Genomic DNA, 22,063 nt, shown 5'->3' on the forward strand with positions numbered 1-22,063 from the left:
CACCTATGAAGCATCAAAGGTATGTGCTATCCTGACCACTTATGATCCCTACCTGTAGTTCCTCTACTTACACCCTGGGTACATTAGTTCCTGACATGTGCCTTTTCACTCATAGTCTGTAGTTACATATTCATTGTCTGTATGTTCATTATGTGTTTTACTAGACAATATATGTTCCTATAGGGAAGCTAGGAGCTGTAGCATATAGAGTGCTAGACCTAAAATCGGGAAGACCTGCATTCAAATCCAGCCTCAGACTCTTGCTAGCTGTGTGACCCTGGGCAAGTCACTAAACCCTGTTTGTCTCAGTTTCCTCATCTGTAAAATGAGCTGTAGAAGGAAATGGCAAACCACTCAGGTATCTTTACCAAGAAAACCCCAAATAGGGTCATGGAGAGTGAGACACGACTGTAACAACTAAGCAAATATTTTCCTATGTATATGTTCTCATAAATATTCCTTGGCTATGTGTGCCCCACCTTGCATATTCTTTAGGTGCATGTATATTTGTGGAAGAATGTTCTCCAGGTTTAGAAATGCTCAATTGCTATTTTGATCCTATTAAACTGTATACATTTATTTGTGCATGTCATTTATGTGTCTTCCCCATCAGATAGTGAATTCTTTGAGAGCAGGGAATATTTTTTTTTGCCTTTCTCTGTATCCCCAACACTTTCCACAGGGTGTGACAGATAATAGGCATTTAATCAATGCTTATTGATTTAACTTAACTTCTTACTATGCCATTTGATTCAACTTCCTTGCTAGGAATTAACTGTATCCTCTGGTAGAGCAGCAAAGTTAATCACAATGGCTCAGATTATGAACTGTGGTTATCTGTAGATAAAGATCCTTTGATCTTTGAACCTTGATACATGTAAATTTTCTAAGGTCATCCCTCTGTGTTTTAAGAAGGACAGAGTAGTATAGGAGAGTGCTAAGTTTGAGGTCTGAAAGATCTGAGTTCAAATCCTGACTCAGATGATTACTTACGTGTGTTATTATGAGCAAATCACTTTTCTCTGTCTGCCTCAGTTTCTTTGTATGAAAAATGATATCACATACCTCACAGGATTCAAATAAAATAATGTAAAAAATACTGTGTGAACCTTAATGTGTCATATGTTATTATTACTAGTACTTATTTTTTTAATTACATGTATTTGTTAAAAGTAGTGGAACTGTTTCCACTCTTCTTCCCTTTGTTTCCAGGATATCTGATTCATCCTTGTTGTAGAAACAAGAGCTGATTATGGGAATAGTCAATTTACTGGAATATTTGTCCCACCATATTTTTGGGTCTTTGACCTTTAATCTAGAGAAAGGATGATACTTTCATCTGAAGGACCAGCCTCAATGTGCTGTCTACAATTCCCTAAATTAAGCATCAACTCCCCTCACTGCTTAGATGATTGCAACACAAGTAATTTGACTAGAGATGTCTCTGTCCTTTGGATTTATAAATTGTATTACCATGAGCTTGAATGACATCTTTTCTTCCCTCATTCTCATTGGATGGTACTTCCTCTAAAAGCAGTGTTTCTAAGAGTAGCTCCTCCAAGCAAAGACTAGGAAAATATTTTCAGAGATTCCATGAGCTCCCATTTAAGATGGATTCTGAGGTATGTTCGTTCAAGAGTATTTGGTGTTGGGATTCCATTCAGTCCCAGCTTCAGCTCTTTTTGTCAGGGCTGATCTGCTTTCTTTCTTCTGATCTCTGTTTAGAGTGGTATACCAGCCGATGGGAAGAAGCAGAGCAGACACTGGCCATGACAGTGAGGATTTGGAGTAGGGGACTGACTATTAATCAGGCTACATCTCAGAGCACAAGATTTAAATGTACGTATTTTTTAAACAAAGCCATTTTGGCACTCATTTTTACTTGCTTCATTTATATCAAATATATATTATACAAATATGTTATTATAAATATAATAAATATATATTATATATAAATTAAATATAAATATATAACATAAGTAAATAATGTAAATATACAAAATATTACTATAGAAATACAGTAAATAAATAATATACTTGGATATATGAAGAGAGATGTGATTTTATCACTTTGAGTATAACAATCCAGATCACAATTCCTCCATACCTTAGGAGAGAAAACTTTTTTCCACCTTAGGTGGAAGGGAGGTCTAGATCTGTCATTTTATCAGTATAGGAGCTCTCAGTATGGAAATTTCCATCATCAATGCACATTAAATCATCTCTGACTCATTGAGAGTTGCCTGGGACACTGAGAAATTAAATGACTGACCCAGGGTCACACAGTCTTTATACATGTGAGGCAAAACTTTATCCTGGCTCTTCTCAGCTTCAAGGCCCAGTCTCCATGATGCAGTGCTGCTATATAGAAAATGAGTACTTGGGGTGGCTAGGTGGTACAGTGAATAGAGCACCTCCTGGAGTCAGGAGGACCTGAGTTTAAAACTGGCCTCAGACACTTGACACGCTTACTAGCTGTGTGACTTTGGGCAAGTCACTTAACCCCTTAACCCCAATTGCCCTCCAAAAAAAAAGGAAAAAAAATGAGTACTAAGATTTTTTTAAGCTGGAATAAACAATAGGAGAATCAGGAAGGGCTCCTTATAGGAGGTGATACTCAACTTGAGTCTTGAAGGAAGTTAGCCTATAAGGCCAGTCCAGACAGTAAAGAGCTTAAATACAGAAGAATTTGTATTTTATTCTAGCATTTGGGAGTCAGTAAAGTTACTTTCATAGAGAGTTGACATGATTAGATCTCTTGGGCTTTAGGAATATTAATTTAACTACAGAATAAACAGAGGCGGCAAACAGGAAGCCATGCCACATGTTGTCCACAGCACTTCTAAGTATGGCCCAGACCTCATTAAAATGTAAATTCTCTCTGATTTTAATGTGTGATATATTAATAAATAAACATATATACATACAGGCATATATATGTATATGTATAATACATGTGGTTTTCTAGATCAATATGCAGCCAACAGAGATCCTTATGTTTAGTTTAGTGGTCCCCAATGATATTTGAGTTTGACATAACTAGTGTGAAAAATAGATTGGACAGGGAAAAAGTGGTTATTGCAATAATTCAAGGAAGAGGCAAAAAAGACCTGAACTAGGGTGGTTGTGGTATAAGGGGAGAGAAAGAAATATAGCCTTGCAGAAACCATGCTTTCACAGTATTCATTCTTGTGTTTTCTTTTGTTCTTTCCATTTCTATTATTGTTGTCCTTGTACATAGTTTTTCTTGGTTCTGTTTAGTTGCATCATTTTCAAGGAGAATAAAAAAAGCTCCTACAATGTGAGAGATGTTGAGGAATATGAATCAACAAGGCATTGTAACTTACTAGATACAAGTTGGGGTGAGGGGGTAAAAGAGAGTAAAAGACTGAAGGTGACCCTTGGGTAGTGAATCTGGTTCATTGGAAGAATGGTGGTACCTGAAAAAGAAATGAAGAAATTAGGAGGAACATTAGGCTTAAGGATAAAGACAATGACTTCTGCTTTAGACATCTTGAGTTTGAGATGCCAATAGGATATCCAGGAAGGAATGTCTACTATGCAATTGGAGGTGTGGAACTGGAGTTAAGAAGAGAGGGGAGGGATAGCTATGTAGATTTGAGAGCCATCTAAAGAGAGAATGGCAGCTGGAGAGACAGTATAGAAAGAGAAAAGGGCTTGAGATAGAATCCTAGGGCAGGAATCCCATGGGATAGGGCTACAAATGATACTGAAAAGCATACTAATAAACATCTGTAAAGGAGGTAGGCAAAGAATCAGAATAGATTGGTGTCACATAAACCCAGGCAGGAGAAAGCATCCAGAAGGAGGAGGTGTTTAACAGTATCAAATGCTTTCTTTCTTTTATTTTTTTTAAAGCAACTTGCTCAAGGTGACACGGCCAGGTGTTTCTGGGTGCGTGCTAAGTGTCTGAGCCCGGGATTCGATCCCTAGGTCATCCTGACACTGGAGCCGGTGCTCTTACTCGCTGTGCTACCTGGCCACCCCAAATGCTTTCTTTCTACATTGATGGAACATACTGCCTGTCCCTTAGTTGCTCTTTGCTTCTGTCCCCCATCATTTTTCTAATAATTTATTTACTTATTTTGCTTTTTGGAGAGGGGAAGGCAGGGCAATTGGGGTCAAGTGACTTGTGCAAATAAGAGTTAAGTGTCTGAGGCTGGATTTGAACTTAGGTCCCCCTGACTCCAGGGCCCATGCTCTATTCACTGCGCCACCCAGCCACCCCTCTAATGATATTCTTTATACTACTTTTTATTTCTCATTTTATTATGTAGCAACCTAATCACACTCGCTATGTCCTTTTCTATTACCCTTTGGTTGATCATCGATTTCAGTTCTTCAGAAACTAATGGATTCCATTACTTGTAATCATACGATATCATGAGGACAATATTGGTGTTTACAAGAAAAGATAGGCTTTCTTTTCATGAAGAAGCTCACTGTCAGTAAAAGAACAGCAGTTTCCCAAAGACAAACCTACCTTGTCCCTCCTATATTCTGTTCTGAGCTTATTGTCTATGTACAATGTTTTCCAGTATACAGGTACAAAAGTCTTGACTTAATGGGCTACACGTTCAACTATGTATCATGTCTGTTTTTTCCAAGGCAGAGAGTTAGGATAGTGGCTGAATAAAGAACAATTTAGCATTCACAATGAGAGAACTGACATTCCTGCTTTATTCTGCCCTGGTCAGACCACATTTGGAGTTTTTGTTCAGCTATTGATGCCATATTTTACAAAGGATATTGATAAGCTGGGAAAAGTCTAAGGGAGGATAACTGGGATGCTGAAGGGCCTTGAGATCATGCCTTATAAATACAAAGTAGTGGGTTTGGTTTCCTTCATTTTGGATAAGAGAATTAGATGGGTTTAAAATATTTGAAAGCCTTTCATAGAGGAGAGGGATTAGACTATATGGGCCTCTAGGGCAGAATTAGAAGCATAGGTAAAAGTAGGAGGGAGGAAGATTTTGGCTCAGTATAAGGAAAAAATTTCCTAACAATTAGAGCTATCCCCAAATTGGAAAGGGCTGTCTTGAGAGATTTTCCATCACTAGAAGTCTTCAAGCACTGGCTGGGGTAACCACTTGTCAGGGATATTGTTAAAACGATTCTTGTTCATGTACTGATTTGATTAGATGCGCTCTGATGTTTCTTCCAAGTCTAAGACTCTGTAATATGACAACAAGCTTAACACGAGCCATGAATGTGACTTGATGGCAGCCAAAAAGAAAAGATATGCAACCCTCTATTGCATTAATAAAAACGCAATGCTCATAATGAAGAAGCTATTCATTTTCCTGTATTCTGCCTTGCTTCAACAATTTCTTGAATGCAGTGGTAGGTTGGGGCCATTTTTTTTAAGGACATTGACAAATTAGAGACCATGCAGAAGAGTGGTGTCGGTGTGCCAAGAGTAATTGGAATCTTGCTCTATGTGGATTCATTAAAGGAATTTTGATATGTTTGTCTTTTAGAGAAGGCTTTGAGGAGCACAATACCTTCCTTTATGTATTTTGTTGTCATATCATCAATTTAGAGCAGGAAGAAACATGAAATCATATAGACCAATCCCCTCGTAGATGAGGAAACTGAGACTCACAGAGGTTAATTGACCCACCCCCATGGTCACATAGGTAGCATCAGATGCTAGATTTTTGAACCCATTTTCCTAATTCCAGATCCAGTATTCTATCTACCACGCCTCAGAAAACATTTTTGTGGGACTGCCATGTGGAATAGTAATTAGATTTGCTCTGGTAGGCCCTAGAAGACAGAAGTGGGATAAACAATAAGTGAACATTTCAGAGAGGAATATTTAAACTTGATAGAAGGAAAAAGTTTCTAAAAATAAGAACGCAAGAGTAGAATGAGTGTAATGGGAATGCAAATTTGGAAGATCTTCCCTGCCCCTAGGCTAAAGTGCACCAGAAGCCTGGGGAGGGAGGCTTGTTTTTCAGTAGATACTTTTTGATTGGCCAGTGGGTCAATAAGGTTGTTACATTCTCTGAGCCAGGAGAAGGCTATATAAGCCCTGATGTGTAGCTTTGTTTTGGGACTCACTTTGAGAAGTGTTCTGTGATTTGATCTGAATTCTGGGAAGCCGTTGTTGAGAGTCCCCCGGCTTTCAAAAACCCAGAATGTGGAAACCCAGATGTTGACTGGGTATGGATGTAATGGTTGGACAGTTTGGAAATCTGTCTACTTGATGTTTTTGTCTTGATAATTCTGCCTGTATGCTTTGAGGTTCGGGGTGCTGACCTTTTCTCCTGAACAAGGTAAACGATATATGTCTGACTGATTAAAGTAAGCTTGTTAACCCATTTTGAGTTGCTTTCCTTTAACAAAGCAGATCCAAGAACCTGTGTGAGCAGGCACCCTGGGGATACTGGGGTGCTTGCTGCAACAATGAGCTGCCTCACAAGGTAGCAAGTTCCTCATCATTAGAAACTGCTGGCCTCCTCTTCCTCCTCATCCTTCTCCCACTAGAATTCCAAGCCTTGTCCCTGGGCCACTGGGCTCTGATTGGTGAGCTCTCTCACCTTATTTTATGCACTCCTAGGCCCAGCATACCATTGGCCAGCCATCTCCAAAGCATTCACATGCCCTGTTTTTTCTACATGTATTGTTTTCTCTCATTAGAATCTAAGTTTCTTATATTTGGCATGGCACTGTGCCTAGCACATGGTACCTAGTTAAATATTTTTGTTGATAAATTGATCATTAATTAATAAATATTTTTCATTCATTTATTGACTTGTTGAAGATGCTGAAGAGGATGTTTCTCTTCAAGAACCGATGTACTAGATGACTTTTGGGATCCCTTTTTTAAGCCCCATGGGGGCTTTCCGTGTGCAAGGGGATATCCAAGAACTGAGGGGACTCGAGTATTGGATCTGAAATGAGAAACTTGTAAGCAGAAACTAAAGTTCAGGCTGGGCAAGGAACTAAGATTCCTCAAGAATACCAGCTTTAGAGCTGAAATTAAACCAGGAAATCATTTCAGACCTCAGGTAGTCAGGGGCAAGCTACAGGGAATGCTAGTGAGCTGATTGGAGTTTCCTCACAACATCAACAATTTGCATCCCAATCTGTTTCATGGTCCTGAAGGAATCTCAGGACTCTGTGGGGATCTCTGGGGACAGAGAAGCTGACTCTCACTGCTGCCTGAGCCAGGAGGTTCCTTCCTATAAAGCACTGGCTGGTCCTCGGAAGATGGGACCTCTTACTAGAATGACAAGGCACTCTTCTTTGGTCCTCTCCAGCTGTGGTATCAAAATCCAATAGAAACAATGGCCACTAAGTTGTACATAATGATTCTTGCAAGCCCCATTAGAGAACATTACATGTTTATATATTTCTTTTTTTTATTGGTTCATCCATACATGAAAATCAGATAGGAACCACATTGTAATCTGGTTGGAATGTCTTTGGGAGAGTTGTAGACCCCATGTAGCATGCAGGCACCTCTACTTTTCAGTATTTTTCTATCTTCTCTACCTCTTTGGAGCACCCTTCTAACCCTAGAGATGTCTTTTCTCTGAGGTCAAATCTCACAAGTCCCTAGCCTGGAACGTTGCTTTCACAAGGGGCCCCAGTCATACTCCCATTGTTCTCCATTTAACTCACTTTCAAGCCACCATCTTACTCCTTATCCTCCTTATCCCCATTTATAAGGGTAAGGCTGGTTTTGTTTCGTTATATTTGTATTTATCTATTCATCTATTTTATCAATTAAACACTTGGGATTTTCTAGGCACCATGCCAAATGCCTATGATAAAACAGTCACTGCCTTCAAGAACATAGAAAATGCCATCACACTCTCTTCCACTCCTCCACATCTAATCCCAACTCCCAATGAAGCTCAGGGTACCAGTGATTAGGTCAATCACTGAGGCTACAGATAATTCTCTCTTTGAAAAAGTGAGGTAGATTCCAAATTGGGACTGAGTAAGCACAATCCAGAGATAAGACTGAGAGAGAAACAGGTTTCTTCAGAGCAGTGAAACCCAAAGAAGGATGTCAGAAATCCATTTGCAAGAGTACCACTTTCCGACTAGGGAGATTATCTCAGAAGACAAAATTCAGAGAGAATAGGTCAACTGACTCTTCAAAGCCATCTGCTTCCTCAAGTTCTGAGTCTTTTATACCAGTGGTGGGTACGCCCTTCCTGGCATGGGCTGCCATGTTTATCTGCCCAACTCTCTGGCAAAGCTGTGGGTTTGGATACCTTCCAACCCTGAGAGTCTGTCAGAGGTCTTCTCTTATTAGCCTTAGATAATAAAATGGTTCATGGATATGTCTTAAATAAAGTAGTTGCCAATTTCCTGGTAGTGGACCAAAAGGTTGGAAAGAAGGTTGACTATGAAGTCAGAGGACTTGGGTTCAAATCCTGTGTTGATGATGTATTCCTGCCTATACCTACCTAAAGAGGCAGCTGAATAGAACACTGGGTCTAGAGTCAGAATGGCCTGAGATTGTAGCCTGCCTCAAATACTTAAAAGTTGGGTAACCCTGAGAAAAATATTTAACATTCCTCAGTGTCCATTTCCTCATATGTAAAATGGGGACAATAATGATTTTTCCCTTTCTTGACTTTTCAATAGTACTAATTGGCCATACCATATAGTTTGATACTTATGTAGTTATTTATATAATTGCAATGTCCCCCAATTTATGTTTATGAGGGCAGGGAAGTATATGTGTATGTAGAAGTCTTATCTCTCCCCACTCAAAATTTTTTTCTTAATTCCATGGGGCTGAGGAGTACTTCTTGTAAGATGTGATGTCTGAAAATTATTGTGGGAGGATCTGGAATCCTGAATACAATTCCAGGAAACAAGCCTGCTAGGCAATAATATGTAAATTTAAGGAGGAAGAAATAATTCCCTTTTTCTGGGAAAGCCCCAAGTACCAAGAGCTGCCTCTTTTGAATGAACTCATACTCATTTCGCCCCTCATTGTTCTCTGGAGCCCATACTGATTAAGCAGAGGAGCAATCCTCCCCAGATGTATCTCCTCCAACTGTACCATGCCTAGGCGGAAACTTCATTTTTGCCAGACTTTTGGGGCACAGCTGATTTTATTAGGGCACACATGCTTGTCCACCTTTACTGCCCCACAATTCTATGCCTCCTGCCAGCTTCTCTATGCACTTTGGAAGAAGTCGAGAACCTGAGCCTGATTGAGATCTGTGTAAAGTTTTATCATATGAGGTTGCTTCAAAACCTATTATTACACAAAGATTAACCAGCTGTTCTTCTTAGGAATTAGCTTTAGAAACCCCTTGGATCTCTTCTCAGCCATTAAAGATGATTTAATTGGGTTATTCCTGGACATAATCCATTATTTTCCAACTTTGTCATTCTTTTCCAATTCATCCTTAAACTGGAGAGCTTAAGTGCCCACTCATGGTTAGTGAACAGCTTGATCCTACTCGCTTTGACTTAATATGTACCATAAAAGGCAGGCCCAAGGATTTGTAGATGGCAAGTACTCAACATCTCAGGACATTCAGCCCCAGGCTTCTCATAGAATTTCTAACAGGAAATTACCATAAACTACATCTCCATGCTCCAGATATTGCAATAAGAGTGTAATAGATATCTCCTGACTTGGAAGACGGGAAATTAATTTGGCTCCAATGATTAACTTGTTATTATTTTCTAAGAAGGAATGAATAAGAATTTGTTAAGCACCCTCTGTGTGCCAGGCCCTAAAACTCTGACTATGGGACAGAAGCTCAAGAGCTCACTGAAAACTGGGAGCACTATAGTCATTTGATGAATTTCTTTAGTTCTGAAACATTTTTAGATAACATGTAGGTCTGGGTTTATTGCTGATCTCAGCTAAGATGTCCTTAGATCTTTCTTGAGTTTTTTTTTTAGATTATGGAACACTCATCTTCCTGCATCCTCAGGTAACCCTCTGAATGGTTCTTAAAAAGAGAGTCTCCTGGACTCTCCACCTATGGCCATGTCCCTCCTCTCAGAAGTATCAGTAACAAGAGTGAATGCTGAGTTGTTCTGTGTGACTGCCATATAAGAATGGGTATTCAAAAGAAAAGCCAGGTTTCATCATTTACAAAATGTGTGATTGTTGACGATAGGATCAAATGAGATGGGTTTCTTTTTAATTTTTGCAAAATATCCATTGAAAACAAAAGCAATAAGGTTTAGGGTGTCCCTGTAAAGAGGCAGCAGGGTGCAGTCAAGACCGTTGGATTTGAAACCCAAGGAACTGGGTTCAAATTCTAGCTCTGTAACTTGCTACCTTGTGTTATCTTGGTAGGGTTGCTGCTACCCCCTGAGGCTCACTGTTCCCATGTGTAAAACAAGATAGACTGGACTAGATGGGCTTGAATTCTTTTCTACTTCTCCAGCCATAATCCCATTATCCTGTGACTTTGATCTCTTTGCCAAGAGTGGGAAATGGCATTTGTCCCTGACTCTATTTGGAGACATAACATAATTAATAGAGGAAAGAAAAGGACAAACTAAGGAAGTTTCAATAAGAGTAATAAAAACTCACATTTATATAGCACTTTCCATTTTATAAAGCACTTTCTTCAGAAAGGAAATTTTTCCAGTCTCCTACTCGCCTAATTATTTTTTCTTTTGCTAATAACGGTTAAATTGAATTAAGTACATAAAAAAGCAAAACATAACTATTAAACATTCACTTAAATTTAAAATTATCTATGATAAAAACCTGCTTTCAGTGTGAAATTTGGTTTCCCATTTATTCCATAAGGTCCTATCCAAAAACACTTGCTTCTTTAACACTAAGAAGAATTCTAAGACCTGCCAGTATCATCTTGTGGGGAAAAGAAACACTCTTTGCCCTTTGTCATAACTACAGTAAATATTCCAAGGGAGCTGAAAGTAACCTTGTCTATTTCTGGTTCTGTTGCCTTGACTCTTCAACCAAAGTCTGAGAAATGTATGAACGAAGCTACAGGGGTCCCTTCATGTTAAGAACTGATATCTTTTACCCCTAGCTGATATTCTTATCTCTGTTAACAAAAAGCATGATGTGACAGGACTTTATTCTGTGAGTGTGTGAATAACACAGTCTATTTATAATGGCAGTCACTGTAAACTATTCATGACTGATATATATTTTATCTTACATTATCATCATATTATATTGAGAAAATGCTCTCAAATGCAACTTGTAAAAAGAATTCCTTATTCATTCTCCTCCTTTTGGGATCTGGACCTGTGATTTCATTGCTGTGAGTAATCCTTGAATGGAAACTCTTTCCACATTGACAACACAACTATATATAGTTTTAGAAAGTTGCCTAGGGTATTAAGAGGTTAACTAAAGTGCCTGTGGTGACAAGGTGGATAGTATGTATCAAGTGACAGGATTTAAGCCAAGACTTTCTGACTCCAAGGCTAGCCCTGGGTCCACTACTCCATTTATCACACTCTTAAAGAATAGAAATGAAAATGCTTAAGACAGCTATCAATGCTGATTACATGAATAATATCAAGTAAAATAGTGAATTAAAATAATAATAATAAAATAATAAATTGAGAAGCAATCTGAATAGAACTATGAACTTGGAGTCACGAATCCAGCCCTGGACACCTACTAATTGTATGACCTTGGGAAAGTCCTCATCTGTAAAATGAAGGGGTTGAATTGAATGGCCTATAAATTCTCTTTTCAGTTCTGAATCTATAATCCCCTGATCTTTGTTAGAATTGAGTTTTATAAACATGACTTTGACAAATAGATATATTTAACCTACTAATTTTGAATAAATATTTTGTGTATATGCATCTATATATGAAATATATGTACACATATGCCTTTTTTTTCCCTTTTGAGTAAGTCTTCCTACCTCTAGTTGGGGGTAGCTTCTATTCAGGCCAATATGGTGTATACTTACTAGAAACAGTGAATTTCAGTTTCTTCTGGATATAATTGACATATATTGTGTCTCTTGTAGTATGATATTTTTGCTCTCAGACTTCTGTGGGGGTGTCTTAGTTTTATATGACTTCTTAGACAAAACACATGCAAATTTTTTTTTAATTTTCTAGAGTGTGAATTTCTAGAGGCTGTTTCTGAGAAGCATTAGTGGCACCGAGGCTTCTTAGAAACCTACGAAGAAATCTGAACAAGTCCATGACCTACGGTGATTCAGACTGGGTGACATCTTATAGTCTGATGTGATTTGGCTACAGTTGTGAAGATAGATTTTTGCCTTAGGTTGTGTGTGTGTGTATGTATCAGTGTATATTAATAGAGTTTTATTTGATTTTTTGTTAACCATATAATCAACTAGGTGTATCCCAATTAACTGAACTAGCAACGATATAATTTAACTAATTGAAATATGCACACCTATATAGACACATACAATCCAAAATGCAGTTATGTCAGAAATAGAGACATAGCCTAAGGGAAGTTGAGATAAATGGGGAGATGGAGAGGAAGAATATGAGAGATGTGAAAAAACTAGCACTAGAATTTTTCTTTCTTTTTAAACAATGCAAAGAATGGCAAAAGGGTTATTGGGAGGAAAAGTGAGTGAAGGCATCAGATTATGAAGGGTTTTAACTGTGAAACAGAGGAGCTGATATTTTATTGAAGAGGCAATAACCACTAGAAACTTTTGAGCAGAGGATGGACATGTTTTCAATCACTTCTTAGACCAGCCCTGGATTTTGCCTTCGGTTTAAACACAACTTCGCTTTTAACACAACTTCGCTTTTGCATTCTAAGCTTTTCTTGGTATTATCTATAGAGCTTGTAGACAATTTTGCATTAAAAGTTTTTGCAGGTATATTCTGTCCAAGATTCATGCTAGGAAGGTAACTGATTATTTCCAACTTAATAAGAAAAATGTGTTATATTGCCACCTGAGCGTTTCTAATTAATTTTCTGATTGCTGAGAATTCCTGCAGTGTTCTCTCTCTGACTCCAGGAAAAGAAGTGTGATCACAGATAGTTTAATTCCATTGTTCTTTGTGAAAAGCTCTAGCTATTTTTCTCTTATCAGATTTTTTCCCCCAATAACATTTGTGGCAAGTCTAGGGTAGGTAGAAAATGTTCAATTTATAATTGAATTTTGGAAATATTAATATTATTTTTTCAATTAACAATCCATTTAATGGAAATATGTTTTTATAACTTCACATGTATAATGGATACCACTTTGTCTACTCGATGGGTGGGGGAGGAGTGAGAGTAAGGGAGAGAATTTGGAGCTCAAATTTTTTAAAAAGAAAGAAAAGAAAAAATATTTATTTAGTAGTGTGATATAATAGTTATACTGGATGCCAAGAAGACCTGAGTTCAAACACTACTTCTGATTGCTAGCTATGTAACCATGGGCAAGACCCTGAACTTCACTGAGTCTCAGTTTCTCCCTCTGTAAAATGGGAATAAAAATGCCCATAGAGCCCACATCACAAAATTGTTGTGATGATCAGATTAGAAAATATAGATGAAGCACATTGTAAACCTTATAGTGTTATATGTTCAAGTCATTTTTTCAGTTGGGTCCAACTCTTCATGACCCCATTTAGGATTTTTTTGGCAGAAATAACTGGAGTGGTTTGCCATTTCCTTCTCCAGCTTATTTTAGAAGTGAAGAAACTGAGTCAAAAAGGGTTAAGTGACTTGCCCAAGGTTACACAGCTAATAAGTGTCTGAGGCTAGATTTGAACTCAGGAAGATGACTCTTCCTGACTTCAGACCTGGTGCTTTATGCACTATGGCTCCACCTAGCTGCCCCTAAAGTGCTATATACATGTCACTTATTTTTTTTTCTAGGTAGTTGTTAACACCTTGCAGGTACTGATCAGTACTACTGTCTGAATTATAGTTTGTTGTAAGTAATTTGGGCATTCTTCATTCACTTGATCTTTCCTGAATGGAAGGTCAAGCCAACCTCTTTTGAGTAGTTATCAATCTCTTCTATAAGACTGTGCATTGTTCCAGGCTTGAGACAAAGGGCAAAAGGTCACCCACTAACAGGGGCATCTGGAGTACTAACTTCATTGTCCACAGGAGTCCCTCTTCAAGTTAATCTCTTCACTGGATCTCCACCAGTGGTGTTCTAACTAGAGCCAGCTTGAACTGGCTCACGAAGTTGTTAAATTGTTCCATTTAGACCTCAGAAATCTGCAAATGCTACCAATCAAGGCTTGATTTATTGTAATTGTCTAGATTGTTGTTGTTGCTGTTGTCCTCTAGGCCAGAAGTGTCCAACACACAGCCCCACTGACTGCCACTGAACCAGATTAAAGTGGAATCCGAAAATATTTTTTAAAATATAAAAATACAGCAAAACAGAGATGATATGTTTTCTAAGTCAACATGCTATTATAGGAATTCTTTTTTATTGGCTTAATGTTTCTATTTAAGTTTGACTTCACTGAAAGTGGAGGAGAAAATGTTGACAATATAAACTTAGAAGTGTCTCCTGCATGTGTGTGTGTGTGTGTGTGTGTGTGTGTGTGTATTTCTTTCAGGAGAGCTGATTGTTAAAAATTTAACAGGACATGCTTGATCTAGCCATCATAGTGACCTATTTTGAGTGTGAAAAATTGCAATATATAGCCAAGGAGAGACTTAGATGAAGAACGACAGGGATAAAAAATGTCCTCCATCAGGGAAATGGATGATAGGCTGGTTACTGATGGATAACAGCTGGACACATGGAATGTTTCCCTGCTTACTTCACCAAATTTGAAGAAAGTAGATTAATGCTGAAATCATTGGGTGGACCCCCATGGCAAGCTTTTAGGGGTACATGAACAAGAGTGACACAAATTGGGTGGGCGTGGAAGGTTTGAGAACTGCATTATTGAAGGGAACATTGAAATAGATGAAATCACAGATCTACTGGTGTATTAAACATTAAACTATGTTATACATTCAGACCATGGCTAATGAAGTTATCAGTATAGCTATTTAAGTGTTTGGAGCCACTCGTCAAACTGAAAAATAATTAAATCATGTTAGTTTATAGTATTTTTTATTTCCATTTGAAAATGTACCTTGTTTCCATAAGATGATAACAATTACTATCATTTTCTCACATTAGCATTGGTCAAAGCTAAAATATATTAGGGTTTAATGCTCATTTCAGGTGCCATTTTGTAGACATGTATACAATTTGTTGTGGTTTATACATTTAAAATTTTGATCTGTACTTGTTTAGCTTCAGATTATAAAACATGGGACCATTTTATTGAGTTCCATATACACAAACATGTCAAAAGCATTTCCCCTATATTTAAATTAAAATTAAGCATTTGCTCAGCTTCGTTTTTGCAGACTGGGTTGTTATCATTAGCATTCTTGTTTCTCAGAATTCATTCCCATTATATCACACTTAGCTATCCCTTCTAACCTTGTGAGACCAAGGTGCTTAGGCAGTCTTGGAGGGTGAAGAGTCCTCTTGGTGTTCCTTATACCTAGGCTGAAGGACAGAAATGTCTAGCGAAGACCACACAGTTGTGATCTAATGTGGATTCCTTAGTACTCCCCAGGCTGTTGGAACAGACTCTATATCACTTACTGCAGTTTGCAAAAAACCAGTGTCTAAATAGCATGGCCTTTTGTAACTTGAAAAAGCTTTAGATTTCATCTCGTTGTGACCTAATTTTAACATGCATTAGCTGAAGTCAATTTAACTTGCCCAAGGTCACACCACCAACTAAGACAGTTTAACCTTATTCATTTTTTTTATACTACCTACCTTCATTTATTGAAATGAAAGCCCATGACCCATTTCTTCCTTGCATTTACTATTATGATGACACAATAGTTCGAAGATGTTGGTTTGGGGGGTTCTTTTCAAATATGCTTTCTGTTGTCTTTAAATAGACTCAAACATTGAAGGGATAATAGATGAGAGAAGGTGCTTAAAATTATCAGTATAGGAAGTAGTATGGTGAGATGTGGGGAGAAGTTAGGTGGCACAGGGAATAGAGATCCAGGTCTAAAGTTAGGAAGACTCCTCTTCCTGCGTTTAAATCTGCCCTCAGATACTTACAAACAGTGGGACCCTAGACAAGTGACTTAATACTGTTTGCCTCAGGTTCCTCATTTGTGAAACAAGCTGGAGAAGAAAATGGCAAACCACTGTAGAATCTTTGCCAAGCAAACTCCAACTGGGGTTAGAAAGAGGCACAACTGAACAACAACATAGCGAGATGGGAAGAGTGTTTGATTTAGACGCAGAAGGCATAGATTTGAAATCTCTGCTACTTCCTTCTGATATTGACCCCTAAGATATTTTCTTGCTGTAAATCTGTGATTTACACTCATACACTAATTTCCACTAAATTTCCACTAAAGTCTCATACACTAATTTCCTGATTGAAGGAAAAATGGAAATTGCAGATATGTTATATTTTCCCCCGTGATCAATAGAACAGCAAATAATGAGTAAGGGGGGGGGGGAGTACAGTATATCGAAAACAAGAAGTTAAGTATTAAACATGAAATTAAGCATAATTCTGGACTTTCTCTAAGTCCAGCCTTCTGTCCACTGTTAAATGGACATGGAAAGCAGTATAAAGGATGCCATCAAAGAAATGTGTGGTTGAAAAAGATAGACAGGGGCGGCCAGGTAGCACAGCAAGCAAGAGAACCGGCCCCAGAGTCGGGATGACCTGGGATCGAATCCAGGCTCTGATACTTAGCACCACACCCAGAAATAATTGGCCATGTAACCTTGAACAAGTTACTTAACCCCAATTGCTTAAAAAAAAAAAAAAGAAAAAGATAGGCAATCACAAAATAACAGAATAACCAACAGATAGCTCATTTCCTCCAACGGTATTCTCAGATGTCAAGAGAACATGAGAAAGGCCAGTAACTCCTTGTGGAACTGAGAGGGTGTGGACTAGAGCAGTATTGATGATAGTCATGGTTTCCTAAGCAAAATCTGCTTGTGAAATGAATATCATATCAGTAACAGTCTGGAAGCAAAACCAAATCAGTAAGATAAGAAGTCCAGTGGAGAATTCAATTCAGACCCTGGGAAATTTTAGGCTTCTTATACTTGGGAGAAATTTGGATCTTTGTCTTTATTGAAATAGACTGCTCTAGTGTCTAATCTATGAATCAATTTAAAATTAGATATTAACTTTATTAACCCTGTTGGGGTAGTAGATGAGAAGTAATTAATTTAGTACATTTGATAGTGCTCTATGAGTCTGCAATTGAATCTACCCTCCAAAAGTGCCTTATTTAAAACAAGATAAGGTGGTGCTCTGGAAAAAGCATTGGACTGAGACAAAAGACATAGGTTCTTACTTTGGTTCGATTATTTCCTAACTATGTAACTTTGATCAAGTCATTTTTATATTGTTCCTCTTCCAGTTTCTTCATCAGTAAAATGAGGGGATTTGACCAGATTACTGAGACTTCTGGGAGGTACAGTGTATTGAGGATTGAACCTGAAGTCACACAGATGTTAAGTTCAAATCCAACTTCAGACACTTACTAACTTTGTGACCCTGAGCAACTCAACCTCTGCCTCAGTTTCCTTCCTTGTAAAATGAGGATGATATAATAGCCTCCCTGAGTTGTGAGGATCAAATGAAATAATATTTATAAAGAGTTTTGTAAAGCTTAAAATACTATGTCATTGTTATCTGTAAGACCCTTTGTCATTCTTAAATACTTCTAAGTTATGGTTTAGGCACTAGAAAAACCTGGCTCAGAATCTTAAAAGAAAAGACAGGAAACGTACTCAATTTATTTCAGCTAAAATTCTTTTCTTTCCTAAGACTCTCTTAGATCATGAAAGCCAGTGAAAAATGGATTTGACATATTCTCCTATCAGAAATAGTGAGCCTGACACCACAAATGTGAGCCTTTTTTGGACATGTACTGCAGCTGAAGTGCAGGTATTTTGACACACTGATAAGGTAAAAATGCCTAAACATTTATCTAGAACAGTGTTTGAACTAAGAGGACATCCAGGAAAGAAGAGAAGCATTTAACCCCTACAAAGGCATGCCAAGTAAGTCCCAGGATAAGGATGAAGAATAATGTCCTTTGATTTGGACTTACTGAGCTTTCTCTAATTATAAAGTCTACAGTTCTCATAAATATGACTTATTTGCTATCATCTCTTTGCAGATCTACTTTCATTTTTATTTCCTTTTCTAATAGTCAGATTTATTCTTCTATATCAATCTTGCCTCCCTAAAATATTCTCAATTCTTTTCTCTTTCATGTTATTCTTATAATAGATGGGAAAAAATAACATAAAATGAAATGACATTTAGAAAGCCCTTTAAAGCTTACAAAAGTGCTTTACAAATATTATATCACTTGATCCTCACAAAAACCCTCTGATGTTGATGCTTTTTCTTGTCCATGTTTTACAGATGGGAAAGCAAGGCTTAGGAAAACCTACTCTGACTTGACCAAAGTCACTTAGCAAGTAGTACCAGAAGCAAGATATAAATTCTAGTCTTTCTGTGCAGCCTTCTGTCCACCATGTTATTTTTCACTCTTCAAAATCCCATAGGATCACACATTTAAGGCTTGGAGGGACCTTTGAGGTCACTGAGTCTGTCTCATTGTACAGTGGGGGGGGGAGGGGGCAAGAAAGGATAAGCAACTTGCCCAGGGTCACAGATCTAACTGATGTCTGAGACAGGATCAGATCTTCATGATTTCAAGTGTAATGCAGTATCTATTATATTTCATGTAACCTCTTACATTTCAGAAGGCAGACTATAGATGTCATCACCTCCCACTACAAGGGGTGAGGCAAGCACCCTTAGGGTAGACTTAATAATGACTTTGTCCATGTAGAACTGATAAGAAAGAATGACTGTCCATATTCTCTTCATTCATTCTAATATTTCTCAACTTATTTGTCACTTTTGGTTATTTATCACCACTGAATAATGACTTGGCTATAGAAGAAAAAAGAAACCTATAGGGATGGTCCAAATATAAATTTGACTAAAGTAAGTGAGCAAGTGATAATTCTTAAAAGTCTTGTTTGGCAAATTCTCTCCTTGGTCTACAGAAATGATAGGATGTTAGGAGATGCTTGTTTTGAATTCGTCATTTCTTGGGAGATTGATTGGAGGTTCTTTTGGCAGTTTTCAGACTAAATCTAGAAAAGTCTTTCAGATTTGACAATTAATTGGAAAACAATGAAGTCTATCTGTAATTATAAAGCTATCATAGCCCTCAAACTTTTCCTTAAAGGACAACAATAATAAATTCCACCCAATAACTTGGAGAAACTGAAGGTCAGGAAGGACTTTCTTTCTTCGAAGTATTTTTTGTTTTGTTTTGTTTTTTTCTTGGAGGGGGAAAGGCAAGACAATTGAGGTTAAGTGACTTGTCCAAGGTCACACAGCTAGTGTCAAGCATCTGAGACCAATTTTTTTTTCTTTTGCCTTTTTGGAGGGCAATTGGGGTTAAGTAACTTGCCCAAGGTTACACGGCTAGTTTTTTTTTTTTTGTGTGGGTGTTAAGTGTCTGAGCCTGGAACCCAACTTAGGTCCTCCTGACTCCAGGGCCGGCGCTTTACTCACTGTGCCACCTAGCTGCCCCCTGAGACCAAATTTGAACTGGAATCCTCCTGACTCTAGGGCTGGTGCTCTATTCAGTGCACCTCCTAGCTGCCCCATTATTTCTATTCCAGTATAAGAGACTTTTAGTTTTAGGGTAAAAACAATATTATTTCTTGATGACTAGGTGACCATTTAAATATTGTTAAGGAATAATGATAATGATATTGTTCAGCTGTTTGAGTCATGTCTGACTCTTCATGACCCCACTTTGAGTTTTCTTGGCAGAGAAACTTAAGTAGTTTGCAATTTCCTTCTCCAGCTCATTTTACAGAGGAGGAAACTGAGGCAAACAGGGTTAAGTGATTTGCCCAGGATCACACAGCTAGTAAGTGTCCAAGGCTGGACTTGAACTTAGGTCTTCCTGACTCCAGGCTCAGAGCTCTATCCATTGTGCCACCCAGCTACTCCAGAATGATAATAGTTGGCCTTTATATAGCAACAAGATGAGCCAAGCACTGTGCCAAGCCCTTAATTTGATTCTCACAGCAACCCTGAAAGATAGGTGCTATAATTGTCTCTAATTTAAAGTTGAGGAAGTTGAAGAAAACAGGGGTGATGTGACTTACCTAGGGTCACGCAGCTAGTGTCTGAGGCCAAATCTGTATTCAGATCTTCCTGACTCCAAGTCCAGAGCTCTATTTACCGCAATACCTAGCTGCCTATGAGGAATGAGAATGACATTTACGTTATAAGCTAACTGCTACAAACTTTGTTTATAGCTTTACATCTGAGGGGGCACAACTTGACCTGGAGCCCCATTCATGTAATAATCATGAGCCTTGTTATAATGTAGTGAAGCTATACTATACTGGGGAGAAAAAAATAAGAGTCTCTCTCTTTCCCTGCCACCCTCAATCTAACACTTTCACTTTAGGCAGCATTTTCCTGCCTATGAGCATGCTTACCCAGACTTCTACAAAGCAGAGAGAAAAGTAAGGTTACTTGTGAAACATTTATATTAGGAAACGCTTTTGTTTAATTATCTGATAAACACACACCAAATAGAGAGGGAAATCCTAGGCTCTCTGACTTCAGCTGAGTCATAGCTAGGGACCTTGTACTCCATGTCATCTGATTGTAGAACAACCAGATGCCTGTTGCATGTTTTTATAACAAATATGGATAAAGGGGATCATACTTTTTTTTAACCATTCTCCATTTTCTTTGATGCTGTTGTATCTTCTTATATTAAACTATATGTTCTCGGGGCAATGTTTTCATTTTTCCAGCAATTTCTTCAGCTACCTCCCCTATCCTTACCCATACATTCAGGAATGATTTCTTCAATGGAATGAGCTTTTATGTTCTTGCAAAAACTTTAAAACTATTTCTGGTCATTAACTTGTGCCTGCTCCAATCTGGCTGGACAGTCTGTAATCACTCCCATTTCAGATGAGCAAGAACCTATCCTAACAAGTTAGCCATGAAGAAGATCTCAGATGTCATCAATTGTACTACCTTCATTTATAGATAAGGAAACCTGAGATCAGGCGACATGATGATAATGATGATGGTGATGGTGTTGATGATAAAAATGACAATAGTAATTCACTTTATATAGCTGTATAAATTTCAGAGAGCTATTTACGTGAATTATTCCACTTGTTAATGTAGCAATCCTCTGGGCTACTCACCAAACTTTCACTTGTTGATTATAAAAAGTATTATTTCAGTAACCTTGAAATCTTTACTTCAACCAGGTATCTCCCAAGAATATTCTAAGCTCATCCAAGATTCTTTGTTAAATGTAACAAGAGAAATAAGTCTGTTTGAGGAGCCTCTGGTCATCAAATAAAGTAAGACATGAAAAAGGGAAACATATGCCCATCCAAAGTATTTGCTACAGTCATGGAGCATATCTAGGGCACAGTTCAGATGGAAGGAATTCACCAAGGACTTCAGTAACCCCCCTCTAGGGCCATCTTAAATCATCCTGATCTATACCTCGCCACTGGACCCAGATGGCTCCAGAGGAGAGAGTGAGGCTAATGACTCTGCATGCTCACCTAAATCCAATACATTTGCAAGTCATGGCATCACCTTCTTGATGTCATGGTCCTCTTTAAGAATGAAGGACAATCAAGTAGTTGCTGTTTGTCCTTTGTTCTCAAACAGAATCATGAAGTAGCTGCCCTACTGGGGACCCAACTGACCAGTTCCAGTTGGGCAACATAGCTCCCTCCCTTCCTTCCTTTCCCCTTCTTTCCTTTTGTCCACGGAAGGAATCATACCCTTGTCTACATGTGCTCTGCCTAAAGGAACATCAATTTTGATTGCTGAAACCTGGCAAGATATCTTGGAGTTTACAGACTAGATTTCTTTCTTAAACCCAAATCACTCTGGCTCACATTGATTGGCTAACAATATGTCCCAGCCCAGGCCTAACTTGGTCATTGTTTGGACCCTGGTGACTCAGAGTGACTGTTAATAGCAATTGCTTCTGTTTTGGCCAGAA

This window comes from Petaurus breviceps, unplaced genomic scaffold (genome assembly GCF_028583685.1).
Source record: "Petaurus breviceps papuanus isolate PSGF00001 unplaced genomic scaffold, PetGlider_PUasm1.0 178, whole genome shotgun sequence".
NCBI classification, from domain to species: domain Eukaryota; kingdom Metazoa; phylum Chordata; class Mammalia; order Diprotodontia; family Petauridae; genus Petaurus; species Petaurus breviceps.